We start from the raw sequence: 14970 nt of genomic DNA, 5'->3' as shown, positions 1-14970 counted from the left end.
ATTCGAACACCTTCAGACAAGAAGAGCCCCGTCGAAGAATTACACAGCCCAGACACATTATTGTGACCACCGCCTGTATTCGACCCGTACGTGCAATAACCACTCACAGACGGCAGACGGCAACTAACAGCGCTGGCAGTGGAGGTTATATGACACGTGTCCTGGGGCACGGGAAACAGCGCAGTTTTTGTCGTAATGCAGAAATGGACCGATTTATCCTGCGGCCAAAAGGCATGATCATTCGCTTTCGAGGTAAGGGTGGAAGCTTTTTCGAAACGGCTAATTTTGTAAACAGTTGGCGTGCCGCCTTGGTTAATGTACACCGTGCGTGGCAAAATGACCCTATCCAAAATCGGCGCCAAGGCAACTTTGGTCCATCACGGGCCATTGATGGCTTTTCGCGGATGATGCTGTGGTATACAGAGAAGTTGCAGCATTAGGAAATTGCAGCGAAATGCAGGAAGATCTGCAGCGGATAGGCAATTTGTACAGGGAGTGGCAACTGACCCTTAACATAGACAAATGTAATGTATTGCGAATACATAGAAAGAAGGATCCTTTATTGTATTATTATATGATAGCGGAACAAACACTGGTAAAAGTTACTTCTGTAAAATATCTGCGAGTAGGCGTAGGGAACGATTTGAAGTGGAATGATCATATAAAATTAATTGTTGGTAATGCGGGTGCCTGGTTGAGATTCATTGGGAGAGTCCTTAGAAAATGTAGTCCATCTACAAAGGAGGTGGCTTACAAAATACTCGTTCAACCTGTACTTGAGTATTGCTCATCATTGTGGGATTCGTACCAGGTCGGGTTGGCAGAGGAGATAGAGAAGATCCAAAGAAGAGTGGCGAGTTTCGTCACAGGGTTATTTGGTAAGCGTGATAGCGTTACGGAGATGTTTAGCCAACTCAAGTGGTAGACTCTGCAAGAGAGGCACTCTGCATAGCGGTGTAGCTTGCTGTCCAGGTTTCGAGAGGGTGCGTTTCTGGATGAGGCATCGAATATATTGCTTCCCCCTACTTATACCTCCCGAGGAGGTCACGAATGTAAAATTAGAGAGGATCGAGCGCGCATGGAGGCTTTCCGGCAGTCTTCTTTCCGCGAACCATACGCGACTGGAACAGGAAAGGGAGGTAATGACAGTGGCACGTAATGTGCCCTCTGCCACACACCGTTGGGTGGCTTGCGGAGTATAAATGTAGATGCAGAAGTATGCATCTATCCTTGCAGATCATGTCTACCCCTACATGCAGCTTGTTTTTTCTCACCGCGATGGAATCTACCAGCAGGACAACGCAACTTCTCACACAGCTAGCAGTCAGTGTACGTGCATCGTTCGAAGAGCGCCAGCATGAATTTATCGTACGCCCCTGGAGACCGTACTCTCCGGATTTAGACCCAATCGAGAATCTGTGGGACCACATCGGTCGGGCTGTTCATGCCATGGATCCTCAACCGAGAAACCAAGTGAAGCTTGGCACGGCACTGGCAACCTCGCTGACACTCTTCCTCCACGTCAACCAGCGGTACGCGTTGCAAAAGTGATTACTCAGCTTTTGACAGGTGGTCACATCAACGTGGCTACAAATTGTGTTCCGAAGGAATGGGTACTCGGATCAAAAACTGAACGGGAGATGCAGCCAAAATCAAGAAAGCCTCATAGAGGTTAAGAAATCAAAAATCGTTTATCTACCTTTTGCTGGTCAGAAGCGCCAAAGAAACTGGTATAGGGATGCGTATTCAAATACGGAGTATGTAAACAGGAAGAATACGGCGCTGCGGTCGGCAACGCCTATATAAGGCAACAAGTGTCCGGCGCAGGTGTTAGGTCGGTTACTGCTGCTACAGCGGCAGGTTATCAACATTTAAGTGAGTGGTGTTATAGTCGGCGCATGAGCGACGGGACACAGCATCGTGGGGATTTTCCCGTACTGCCATTTCAAGAGTGTACCATGAATATCAGAAATCCGGTAAAACATCAGTCACTGATATCGCTGCGACCGGAAAATGATCTTGGAAGAATGGGACCAACGACGGCTGAAGAGAACCGTTCAACGTGAGAGAAGTGTAACCCTCCTGCAAAAGGCTGCAGATTTCATTGCTGGGCTATCAAGAAGTGTCAGAGTGCGAACCATTCAACGAAACATCATTGATATGGGCTTACAGAGCCGAAGGCCCACTTGTGTACCCTTGATGACTGCACGACACAAAGCTTTACGTCTCGCCTTGGCCCGTCAACACTGGCTTTGGGCTGTTGATGACCTCTAAGTTCTAGGGGACTGATGACCTCAGAAGTAAAGTCCCATAGTGCTCAGAGCCATTTTGTTGATGACCGAAACGTGTTGCCTGGTCGGACGAGTCTCCTTTCCAATTGTATTGAGTGGATGGGCATGTGCGGGTATGGAGACAATCTCATGAATCTATCGATCCTGTATGCCAGCAGAGGAATTTTCAAGCTGGTGGAGGCTCTGTAACGGTGTGAGGCGTATCTAGTTGGAGTGATATGGGACCCATGATGCGTCTAGATACGACTCTTGACAGGTGGCACGTACGTAAGCATCCTATCTGATCACCTGCATCCATTCATGTCCATTGTGCATTCCGATGGACTTGGGCAATTCTAGCAGGACAATGCAACACCCCAAACGTCCAGAATTGCTACAAAGTGGCTCCAGGAACACTCTTCTGAGTTTAAACACTTCCGCTGGCCACCAAATTCCCCAGACATGAACATTATTGAGCATATCCGGGATGCCTTGCAACATGCTGTTCAGTAGAGATCTCCACCCCCTCGTACTCTTACGGATATGTGGACAGCCTGCAGGATTCATGGTGTCATTTCCCTCCACAACTACTTCAGACATTATTCCAGTCCATGGCACATCGTTCTGCGGCACTCGTGCGTGCTCGTGGAGGCACTACACGATATTAGGCAGGTTACCAGTTTCTTTGGTTCTTCAGTGTATTTCGCTGTCTTCGACAATGATAAAGAGAATTCTTTAGTGTTAAAGACGATCTAGGTTTCCGAAAGCTGGGCGACTATAGCAGTCTGTCTGAATGTGGCATGTCTTAAGTGGGGGGGGACAATCAGTACAATCAAAGACAGATGCAAGGAACATTAACAACACCCATATGACTTTAACAGCAAAGGAAATCTGTTGTCGCCGAACGCTACCTCGAATATAATCATGAAATGAAGTACGATGAGACCAGTACCCTGGTGCGAACGCCAAGTTTCTGGAACAGGATAATTAAGGAGTTTATCGAAATAAAGATGTCAAATAACCTTATAAACAGGAACGTAGGTTTCAATATGACCAAGGCTTCGTGTTCAGCACACAATTTATTAAGATGTCGCCGACCATCACATCCTCCACAGCTGGAAAACGCTGAGTGAATATGTATTTCAGGGAATGTGAGTCCGATCTCTGAGAAACAAAAGAGGGAGTAGTGGGCGTCGGGTATCCAACTCGGCTATAAATAGGAGGACGAGTCCAAAATTAGTTCAGTCCTTTTGGAGTCCAGTCAGCGAGTACACGTAACAGCAAGACATGCTACACCTGAAGAAGACGGCTGTATCGATCATCGAAAAACTGTGCCTAAAGAGATGGGCAACAACTCGGCAGAGAACCCGGAAGCCACCATAAATGGTTCAAATGGCTCTGAGCACTATGGGACTTAACATCTGTGGTCATCAGTCCCCTAGAACTTAGAACTGCTTAAACCTAACTAACCTAAGGACATCACACACATCCATGCCCGAGGCAGGATTCGAACCTGCAACAAGCCACCATAAATCAATCGCGTCGTGAACACCTGAGAGATGTAATTGATTATTGACAACAAACTTCATCACTTCTTTGAAGCTGTTTTCAATATGCCCACCTGTTTAAAAAACTTTCTGTAAGAGGTTCTGGGAAGGACAGCACATCTTATCCTCAATATGCCCAAGTTTAGGCGCATCCGTGCAACAGACACTTTCTTTCTCAGTGGCACCTTGCCTTACAGTACGCCGCAAGATATCAGCGAATGAAATTAGAAAAAGCAAGTCCACATTTGACATTTCAATCTTGAAAACTCTGATTTTTTAGAAGAGTGAGTGAGTGAGTGTGTGTGTGTGTGTGTGTGTGTGTGTGTGTGTGAGAAAGAGAGAGAGAGGGGGGGAGGGAGAGGGAGGGAGAGGGAGAGAGAGAGAGAGAGAGAGAGAGAGAGAGAGAGAGAAGAGCTGGAGGGGGTGGAGAGGAGTGGGAGGGGGTGGGGGAAGGGGAAGGGGGGATGGAGAAGAAGGAGGGGAAGGAGGAAAGAAATTAACTATGTGCAGTGATACACCATATACTAAGTCGCTGCTAAAAAATTAATAGCGTGCCATTTTTGCACTGAAAGGTGCTGAAACGGGCTTTCATGGTAAACAAAGAATATGAGTTTCCACCTTTGCAGGTCATCATCGATCGGTACAGCTTTCGCTGTCCTTGTGACTGGCTGCTGCGTTTGAAATCTGGTGAAATGAGCGACCTGCTGTAAGCTGGGCTGAGCCGTGCTATCCAATCGTGCCATCTCGCGGCGCCATTGAAAACACGTCTTAGCTTCTGCACCTTCATAGCAGACGGGAAATTTTTACTACAATACCCATATTCCACCACGATGCTGGTTTCCACTGATCATCTCATAATCATTGCAAAAAATAATTACACGAGAAACGTGTTCACATTTACTTCGTGTAAGGAAATGTAATTACCGCGGACTGGCTTTTTTGTTATTTGGGACGATCGAACCTCGCATAAACGGAGTCCGCTAGAAAAATATGTCCAGTACCTTACAAATTCTGTTTTCTATGTTGGTACCCAAAATTAATTATTATCGGGAAAAAGGGAAATGGGTAGTGAATAGTATAGCGATCGTCGTAAATTACAGTAGCAAATTTGAAAAGATCCACATGTCTGTTGTAATAGATACTACACGGTAATTGGTTTTTATTATTATTGTTTGTACACTTGCACAAGCTCACAAAATTTCAGCAGTAACTATCAGATTTGGCTGGTATCGGTCCTCATCAACTACACAAATAAATACAGTAATAATAAAAAAGAAAAGAAAAAATTATGATATACACACAAAATACCTATTTCCGACTAACTGTAAGTAGCGTTTTTTACTTATCGTTATTAGTTTACATTTCGTAGATGTGAAAGTGGTCCTTGTCGCCAAACAGGTAATTTCTATTTAAATAATCTGTAACTATTTTCTGCACTGGCACAGTTAAAAGTAATTAAGGGCGAAAAACAAAGCAAATTTTTTAATAATCATCATTTGGCGTTGCAGTTCTTCTTATGTCCGTGCTTGATATGAAAAGAGGACGAGGAATTCCGTTTCGTTTTACCCAGACATGTTTCAGCACTTTTTGTGCTAGCTTCATTGAGTTATTTTATTTTCTTACTTACATACAGCTATTGGGTGTTTATGTTGGTAGCTTCAAATGGTTCAAATGGCTCTGAGCACTACGGGACGTAACATCTGAGGTCATCAGTCCCCTAGAACTTAGAACTACTTAAACCTAAGTAACCTAAGGACAGCACACTCAACCATGCCCGAGGCAGGATTCGAACCTGCGACTGTAGCGGCCGCGCGGTTCCAGACTGAAGCGCCTAGAACCGCTCGGCCACTGCGACCGGCTGTTGGTAGGTAGTCTGCTACACAATTTACAACTTGTCATGGCTTTGTTGTTGTAGTGTTTTCTCATATGTTTTGGCGATGTGAATACGCGGATTTCTGTGACTTATGGTCGTTAGCCAACGCACTTTCTACGAATTTTCAAACATGGGCAGAGTTTTCTCCACCTTCTTTTCCCACATTCTGTACCATTAATATTGGCTTATTTGCTTATTACGAACCGATTTTCAGCTTATTCGACAATCATTAGGTATCAACAGACCACATTCTAAAAAATGCACTAGTGTGCCAGAAAGCGAACCTTGAAAACTGTTACCGATGCACAGAATTCACGTTACATTTATTTGTATTGAGGGTCAAAGTCCGATCCCAGCAACAAGCGTGGATCCTGATCGTGTCTTCCTTTGTATTGCTACACTTTTCTGATGCTGCAATATTTCTTGTAAAGGGTGTATCCGAACACCATCGCTAAAATTTCGGTGGTCCTTTTGCACACTTTTCCGATTATTTTGATATAAGAGGTCCGGGGCTTCCGGTAGCTCTTTACACAGTAATGATTTCATTATTATTTGTACGTTTCATTTTTTTTCGCTGAAGGGCACTGTTGCTTACGCACGCGAGCGACAACTGTTAAGACGAGACCGAACTGTAGAAAATGACGTCTCGCGCATTGTACGGAGGAAAGGTACCAGAGGAGGTCTTTCCTTCTCAGGACTGTAAGCTTCGTAAGAGTGGACCTTCAGTGTCAATTTACCGAAAAACGTTGTAAGCCATAAGAAGAGCAAAGAGTGAATGTTTATCCAGAGCAGTGAAAGAACAAGTTTATATCATCTTACTCCAAGAAAGAAGATGATGTACAACTTGTCAGCAGGGGAAGGATTCCACACATTAAGATGGTAACTGACAACAGTCATCCTAAATGTGGACTGGCAACTTACATAAGAAACAACATCAGTAACTACGAAGTCGTGCCATCAACTTCAGATGACAAAGTTTTACCGCTGCTGTTAAAGTAGGGAACTTGACGATAGTCAGCCTATACAAACCATTATGATGCAGAATGACATTTACACTTTGCAGCTGAGTGTAAGCTGATCCTGGCAGATTAAAACTGTGTGTCGGACGAGACTCGAACTCAGGACCTTTGCCATTCGTGGGCAAGTGCTCTACCGCCTTTTCTTTCTTTGATTTTTTTAAAATTTTTGTTTGTGTAATACTGAGTACGGAAGAAAGGAACAAACGCTAAGAAACACGTACAGAAATCGCGACATACGGCTCGATACTCCGCGAGCGCCTCAGCCTACCATTTTTAAAAATTTTTCTTATGAAGGAGCACAGGCAGGAGGAGGCAAGGCGTGCAGGGATCGAGTTCCAACGCCTAGCCACGATGTCTCCCCCATCCTACCATCAGGGTGCACGTTCACAACTTTTTTTTTTTAATTTCTTGAAAATGAATTAAAAATCAACAATACAGTGGAGCCATACCCCAAAAGTTGACATCATGTGAACTAAAAAGAGCCATCCTCCCCGCTGGGAACACCTTATCGAAGCGAGTGGTCGGTATGAGGCGATCGTCAGTTCGACGATTATCACCAGGCATCAACCGTCGGAGTGTCCGGAGCCGCTGCACGCAGTCAGAGACTGTTTTTGTTACCGTATGGGGATCGTGGAAATATCACGTCTGTAGTTCAACTTCTTCTCACGCCCGACACACACCAGGTGGGCGGTGGGTCCATGAACGACGACCCGAAATTGTTAGCGAAAAGGTTCCGGTATTGCGTTCTGTTTGTTAAGACTATGAACTCGTCCGTAGTGTATTACCACAAATCGAGGACTTCCTTTTCGCTGCCGCATTACATTTCATGTGTCACCATTTCCTTCAGCCAGTTGACCACATTCATCCGCGTCATCGGGAAATAGACGGCGTCAGGGTGAAAGTGGTCCATTGGCACAATCCCAACAAATTATACTTATATGGATATGGTGTCTGTTCTTTCGGACATGTCCGAAAGAACAGACACTATTGATGACCTGCAGCCGTATAGAACTAAATTAGAATTATATATTAATACCTTCAGCTGCTGACGGGCGTTGATATATATCAACGGGGACAGGTGAAAATGTGTGCCCCGATCGGGACTCAAACCCGGGATATCCTGCTTACATGGCAGACGCTCTATCCATCTCAGCCACCGAAGGCACAGAGGGCAGTGCGACTGCAGGGACTATCTCGCGCACGCCTCCCGCAAGACCCACATTCTCACCTTATATGCCCACACACTACATTCAGGTCGTACCCACCGAGAATTGTATGTGGCCCAGTTGTGCACGTTATGGCGATTTACTGCACCATACTTTGTGAACGTGGACCCATCAGGGAGCATAACACCTTGTAAAGACTCCAGCGTGAAATTACGCATGGCCCATTCACAGAATGTAACTCTCACATTGAAATCGTTCCCATGCAGCTCCTGAGTCAGTGACAGGCAGTACGGGTGAAACCTGCGGCCCTGTACTATACGTCATACAGATGTGAGACTGACACCAGCGACTGCAGCAACTGCTCCTAATCTGACATGAGGATCGTGGTGTACTGCAGCTAAAACAAACACCTCCGTCTCCTCACTTCTTGCAGTTGTTCTCCTGTTACTGTGGCGCATTACCAAGCTGCCTGTTTCCCGAAGTCGTTGTTCGGCACGTAAGAACGTTATGACTACCGGAGCTCTTCGCCTAGGATATCTCACGGCGTACGCCATGGCTCCTTCAGTAGCATCGTGTCGGCACTCGCCGAGCATCAGTAACATGTGAACGTACTCCTTGTTCATGTATGCCATCTTCATTCGTTTGTGTGGCTCGAACTGTCGGGTATACGGCCCTGTACGGCGACAGCCGGCCGTCTAACAGGGCATCGAGTAAGCTTCTCTCTCCGTGATACCGGCGACGTTACAACTCGACCGCACCACATTTAGAAGGCGCTTTGCGTTATGCGCAGAGTGTGTGGTATCTGCCCCTGAAACTTTGAAGTGTTGTAGCCCTCAAACTAAAAGTGATAGTAACGTAATTTAAATTGGTGTATACACAGCATGAGTAACATAGTAACATGTCAACGTATGCGTTGTTCGTGTATGCCATCTTCATCCGTTTGTTAGTGTGGTTCAAACCGTCGGGTATACGGCCGTGTGCGGCGACAGTCGGCAGTCTAACAGGGCATCGAGTAAGCTTCTCTCTCCGTGATACCGGCGACGTTACAACTCGACTGCACCACATTTAGAAGGCGCATTGCGTTATGCGCAGAGTGTGTGGTATCTACCCCTGAAACTTCGTAGTGTTGTAGCTCCCGACCTAAAAGTGATATGAATGTAATTTAAATTGATGTATACACAGCTGGTGTTACTGATTCCAGTGCATTATAGAAACAACTATTGTTCCCTTTAAAAATTGTATCTTTTTTTGTAACTATTTGGATAATATTACAATAAACTATGTTCATAGCTCCGCAGACAGTGTAACGTTTCTTATGGTGACCTACCGCAATAAATATTTCCATCGCCTATTATTTCGTAACTTACAGAGGCAAACACATTTAGTGAAACACCCTGTATATATAAAGTGAAGCCCTCTGCTCGCTTTTTTATGTGTCTGTGCAAGTTTCTCAGGAACTACTTTAAAGATTTTGCTACTGTCTTGGAATTTCCGGGACCGATATCTTTCCCGTACTAATATTGACAACAGCCAAAAACCGTCGGCATTCTCGATTCATTGGGCTGGCTGAACTATCTACAAATGTAATTAAGTTTGTATGGAACGCCAGTGCTCGAGTCCTATTCGCACTTGACCAATTTTTTTTACATCAGTCACCTTTGTTTCTGTGAAAATACTTAACAGTGAAAAAATCTTGAAATGTTCAACACGAAACATAGATAATTGTAAAACTGAAACGATGCAAAAGTACTGTGATGCGAATACCGCCGCTGTCGGAACAGGCGAGCATACCGTCATGTGCTGCTCTTTGATTGCATTTATTGAACCCATACATGAGTTGCGTATCGGCCGACTGTTCGTCTAGTAAAACTATCAATAGGGGTGTGCATCACTGTTAACGTGCAACTAACACTGCCAGGATAACAAACCCTAGACAGAATGCAAACCTGAGGGCGAATTGTAAATTGGCCATTACTGTTGTCAACAGATATTGCCGTGAGTGAATCGCTTAAATTTGTTTCCAAAGACACACAGTGAGTACCTTTGGCATTAACACTGTTGTGAATTTCTCCGTACCGGGCGAAGTTCCCCAGTGTTTAGCACACAGGACTTGCATTCGGGAGGACGACGGTTCAAACCAGCGCCCAGCGATCCTGATTAGGATTTTCCGTGATTTCCCTAAATCGCTTCAGGCAAATACCGAGATGGTTTCTTTGAAATGGCACGGACGACTTCCTTCCCCATTCTTCCCTAACGTGATGGGACCGACGGCCTCGCTTTCGGTACCCTCCCCCAAATCAACCAACCCACCAACACTTCCTCTGTAACGAACCTCCGAGATGTCGGGTCTCTTGCACCTTAATATTGAGAAAATGTCCCTGAACAACGAAATTTTATCGGTGGAGCTCCTGGCTTATGTTGTTGTTTACAGGTTGAGCTCGAACACCATCTCAGAGTTTCCGATGCCATCACTAGATGATTTCTTAGATTGGTGCAGAAGTTCTTAGCGTTCTTCCATAAGTTTAATAAACACAACGGATACACATAACAGAGTCTTTAGTAATCAGTAATATATCCTCCTACACAATTAACAACAGCCTGCCAACGCTGCGGTAACTTTTAGATTCCGCGACTGCAAAAACCTTTCGGTTTTGAGGCGAAAAACTCGTCGAGGCATGTTCGAGGCGTATTTTCATCCGAAAAGGAAGTTTCTTAAAGGTTGTTTGATAGAGAGCGGAAAAGACGAAAATGTGAGGGCGCAAGATCAGGTGATGACTTCCCAAGCCAACTATTGTATAGTGTTTTTTGTCAGTCTAGCAGAATGCGGGCGGCGGTTATCGTGGAGTGGCGTCACTTCACGCAGACTTGCTGGTCGTTGTTCTTAGATTGCGTCTACAAGACGTCTCAGTTGTTGACAATAAATGTCAGCAGTGATGGTTACACCTCGGGGAACAATTCGCGGTACACTACAATACTCAAATGTGCACGATGGTGGAATGATCACAGTTAATCACACTTGCCAGTTCCCGAGTTCACTGACGTGGATGGTTGTGGATCAGTGTTTGTAAACGTTCGTCATCACACCCCGCAAGTCTTCCTGATCATGGAGAGTCACCGATGTCGAAATGATCCTCCTTAAAACCAGAAAATCATTTCTTGCCACGTCCTGTCCAATGGCATTACCACACATTCAGCGCAAATGTTTCTGACTGCTTCCGCTACCACCCCTCTACTGAACTCAGACAAAAGAATATGTCGAAAATGTTCCGATTCCTCCACTTGGCACTCCATATTGTAGCGTCCAGAACTCCACTTACTATCTCCAAATGAGAAAATGACAGTGTGTTTACTCAGATAGCAACAGTGAACTACAAATAAAAAAAGGCAATCGATAAATAAACTCGCAGCAACTGGAATATCAACATGCGAAACAAAAACGGTACGAACTTGTGCACCAATGTAATATTTACAACGCCGGCCGGTGTGGCCGAACGGTTCTAAGCGCTTCAGCCTGGAACCGCGCGACTGCTACGGTTGCAGGTTCGAAACCTGCCTCGGGCATGGATGTGTGTGATGTCCTTAGGTTAGTTAGGTTTAAGTAGTTCTAAGTTCTAGGGGACTGATGACCTCAGATGTTAAGTCCCATAGTCCTCAGGGCCATTTGAACAATTTTTGAATATTTACATCGTACACAGAATGGCTCTAAAACATTCGTTTGGAAAGAGACTGTTACAGACGACGTATCGAGTTCACTCTGACAGGAAGTTCTGAATTCAGTCACAGAACAATACGGTATTGAGTAAGGTCGTATTTTTCTCACTAAGCAACAATACATAACTATACTGAGTTCCTTCCGGAAGTCGAGGAACACGGCGTCAACCTCAGCACCATATCTATTGCTCTGTGTCTCTCACAGGCGTACAGAGCGATATGATTTTCTCCAGATTGCTGTTCGCAGTCTCCATAAGGAATCCATCATCCAACACAGATATTCACTTTCCTAAAAGGACATAATACGCGATCATAAAACGTATTTCACTATTCTACAACCGAATGACGTTGCTGAAATAGGCCTTCAGTTATGAACGTTTGTCCAACGAGACTTCTCGAAAACGAGAATGAAGTGGGAGTATTTTGAAACGCCTGGGAAACCCCGTTGCAACGGCTGTCTATGATAAATTGTTGTAGGTGAGTGGTTTCTTTTGCTTGAATATAAGAAGTATCTCGTCAGATATATGTTTGTGTGTGTATAGTTTCTAGACGTACTATACTCCAGATGTTGATATCTCCTTTCTCAACTCAAGTATCGAGAAAACCTCTTCATGTATTTTATAACTGAACGGTAGTGTTCGTTACTGTTTCTGCCTAAAGCCTGCTGCTTCCTTGCATGATCTTAGGTCGGCCGTGAAATAAACTGTATTCATTTCGTACTGATTTCACAATGGTTCAGATTTTATAAGCAGTTGCGTACTTGCAGCTGGTCTTCAACAGATGAGAATATTAGATTATTACTGTCCACATTTCTGTGTTACTTGCAAAATGATAAAATTTCACGTGTCTTAATAAATATCTCGTAAACTGCAACAAACAGGCAATAAACAGTGACAGTAGCGTATGAAAGTAACAAATGCTTGACTCGTTTAAAACTTACTTAGACTGGAGCAATGTTCACAGAAAGCGGTGAAGAAATATTTCAACATATTTCTTATTTGGCCACTTATTTGCTTAGGTTCTATAGGTAGAGCCAGAATAGCATGCAGATATCTCTTGGTGGACACAATTAACGCACACGGGTTAATTACGGTGTGGTTGGAAGAGACATGCCATCAAATCCTGTTTTGACGGCCCGGCCAATGTTACTGCAGCCAGGGCTCAGCTAACTATTTTGTATCCACTGCAAATATTGGCTTTAGTCACCGAAGCTACAGCCGCAAGCCATCACTGCGCCACTTCATCATGGATTGTAGCATAAATTGTTGGCTGCAGATTTCCTTACTTCTTGTTTCTTGCTATTTTAAGGACAGCACAGGATTTTATTGGCGTAAAAGCTGAATTTATTTTGGAAGTCTTTGTTGTGTAGGATGACCAAAATATAACTCGTCCGGAAATTCCCAACCAGCCTCCAATCACAAAAATATGGACTGAAATTTTAACTTACTTATGAGAATTTTCTGATGCTTGATGGTGCGTTTACTATGAGTTCTATTAACCGGAGGGGCTGAACCATTGAAGAAGTGAAAAATTAAGGATCATTTCATTCAAAAAGTGCCGACAGAAATGAACAAGCGGTGATTGGTATGGCATCTTCAGTTTATGTATAACAGAAAACTGTTTAGGATAAAGGCGCAGGTTCATTTCAATGATTTTCTGACGCGACGAACTTTTAATTTCCACTTACAGCTAATTGACATTGCCGTTTCCTCAGTAGTACACGCCGGGAAAGCCTACAGTTACAACATTTCACAGGTCATATTTATTTTGGCAAAATTATAGAAGTAGCTTCCTACATTTCAATCCTTAATTTCGGTGTATCTCATATGCATTTCATTCTGATACCGTAAGTAGCCTATGCTTCTAATTGTCTTCAGACGTAGAAGTATTTACACTAGGACGGCTTTTCAGACTTTAAAAAAAAGTGTGTTTATCAGATCGGAGCAGTTTTTACACATGTGTATTTTTGTAGTCTGTTAAAATGTAATCATTAGCGTGTAACTGGGTTGTCGGACAGAGCTGTATATGTACTTGATATGGAGCGAACGGACAATAACTTGAGAATGTTGTTGTGTTCTTCAGCCCGAATGCCGGTTTGGTGCAGCTCTCCGCGCTAGTTTATGTTGTGCAAGCCTCTACGTCTAAGGCAACTATCATCCATTTGAACCCGGTTACTCTATTTCACGCCTTGGGCTGTCTCTACAATTTTTATGCCCCACCCTACCGCCCGTCCCCACCTACCCACTATTACCAAACTGACTTCTCCTTGATGTCTCAGGATGTGTCCTATCAACCGATCCCTCCAAGTTGCGTCATAAATTAATTTTCTCCCAATTTAACCCAGTACCTCTTCACTAGTTATCCGATCTACTCATCAAATCTTCAGCAATCTTCTGTAGCACAACAATTCAAAAGCTTCTATTTCCTTCTTGTCTGGACTGTTTATTGTCCATGTTTCACTCAAGCCAGAAAAAGATTTTTTAACACTTCAACTTATATTTAATAATAATATTGACAGCCCGCATTTTTATTCTCTCTACTTCCGCCACTGTCAGTTGTTTTCTGCAGGAACAGCAAAACTCGTCTGCTAATTTTAGTGCCTCATTTCCTAACCTAATTCCGTCAGCATCGCCTGATTTAAATCGACTTCGTTTCATCACACTTGTTTTACTTTTGCTGATACTGATCTTATAACCTGTTTCAGGGACACTATCCATTCTGTCCAACTGATCTTCAACGTAATTTTCTGTCACTGCCAGAATTATGATGTCACTATCAAACCTGAAAGTGTTTATTTGTTCTTACTGAACCTTTATATCCTTGCCAAAGCGCCCGTTGGTTTCCTTTGCTGCTTGCTAAATTTACAGACTGGGCAATATCGAGAACAGGCTGCACCCCTGGCTCACTCCCATCTCACCTTCTGCTTCCCTTTCCTACCCTTCGGCTCTTATAACTCAGTCTGGCTTCTGTACACGTTGTAGATAACCTTTATTTCTGATATCTTTAGGGAGGTATTCATATACCGCTACATTCACTAAAAAAAGTACTAGCAGTACGACGTTAGATCCCAGGTAAGAAATAGAGATCAACTGAAAATTTTTTAAACGCAAAAACTTAACCAGTGTATTCATAATAAAGTTTTTTAAAGCATCCAACCGCTCCCAAAAGCAGCAAGAATAATTTCGACCTATTGTGATAATGCCATTGTCACCTAGCTCCTCAAGATCCTCGCTCACTTTAATTCTTTACTTAGCCTTGTGTGATGCGAGATGTTAAGATTTAAGTAAGCAACAAACTTCGTTTTAGATGGTCCTGAGTGAAAGTTAAAAACCGTAATGCTCTAATTTCCTGTTTTGTCTTCCATGTGCTGCAGTAACACCATTT

The sequence above is a fragment of the Schistocerca serialis genome, chromosome 3 (assembly GCF_023864345.2).
Source record: "Schistocerca serialis cubense isolate TAMUIC-IGC-003099 chromosome 3, iqSchSeri2.2, whole genome shotgun sequence".
NCBI lineage: Eukaryota > Metazoa > Arthropoda > Insecta > Orthoptera > Acrididae > Schistocerca > Schistocerca serialis.
The sequence above is the reverse complement of the archived record's forward strand: the minus strand, read 5'-3'. Positions refer to the sequence as shown.